Here is a 1,153-nt window from a genome sequence, read left to right as displayed (position 1 = left end):
ACGCCGAATAGGTTAATTAATATTTTTATTATTATTACTGTCTCCAGTTGCCCCAGTTATGGGGGAACTTTGGACAGCAGTGCCTTAAGGATAGCTGAATTAATTTGTATAATCTGAAGGTAACTTGAGACTCTACTTTTATTTTTAAAAAAATTGTTTACTATAAACTATTTGCTTCCCCCCCCCGAAAAAAATCTGAGTAATGTATAAACTATTTGCATTATTACACAAATGCGTAGGAAGAAACAATTACTTGGAGGGAGGGGGGAAGCTATAAGGCAGTCTAGGCGAAATTAAAACTCTCCGAAGCTCCTGCATTTTGGACAATCTTGAAGCTTGTCTGATGTACTTCCCTGCGCCTCTAGTTATATTTGAAAAAAGCAGGAGCAGTAGCCTTTAAATTATTAAAAAGTTTTTAATATTGCTCTCTTTCCACGGGTTCCAATGCATATATATGCTACACGCTACAATGTTTACTTTGACCTATAACAAATCAGTCTCCAGTAATATTTTATAACACGTTGTCAACTGGAGGCTGCCATGTAGGCTCATGTTATCCAGGTAACTTTCACTTTTCGTATAACAGACCACTATACAAATAATCCTAATAATTAATGAAAAAAAAACTGTGACAACTATTTAGAAGCATTGCAGGGCACGTGCGGAAAAGTTTGCATGGTTTTACAACCTTACCTTTTAAATCTCCAAATGATATGTTCCTGGTGTAATTGTTTTGCAATTACTCCTTCGCACGGTTCAGCTTGTCATAATTCAAAAAATGTTTGATCTATTGGTATCATTATCCATTGAACTGTTCAATACAAAGTTGAATATTAGTTATGGCGAAACAGTCTGTAGTAAAAATAAGTAAGAAACAAAATCAGTTCATACTGATTTCGGGGAATTCTACCCCTCATCAGTAACCCTAGACATGGACAAATTGAAAAAAAAAAAAACAAGACCAGGCTTTTTTAGTATATAAAGTATTTTGTAAGTATGATTTTTTTGTCTTTTACTATCCAGATCATCAGAGTGAACCAGTATTTATATATCATTTAAAATATATAACATTGATGCTATAATTTAATATTCTAAATTATTCATCAGGCAAGTTTTTTTAAGATACTGTTGCGTCAGCGAGATCACGTGACTA

The sequence above is a fragment of the Limulus polyphemus genome, unplaced genomic scaffold (genome assembly GCF_000517525.1).
Source record: "Limulus polyphemus unplaced genomic scaffold, Limulus_polyphemus-2.1.2 Scaffold371, whole genome shotgun sequence".
Taxonomy (NCBI): Eukaryota; Metazoa; Arthropoda; class Merostomata; order Xiphosura; family Limulidae; genus Limulus; species Limulus polyphemus.
The sequence above is the reverse complement of the archived record's forward strand: the minus strand, read 5'-3'. Positions refer to the sequence as shown.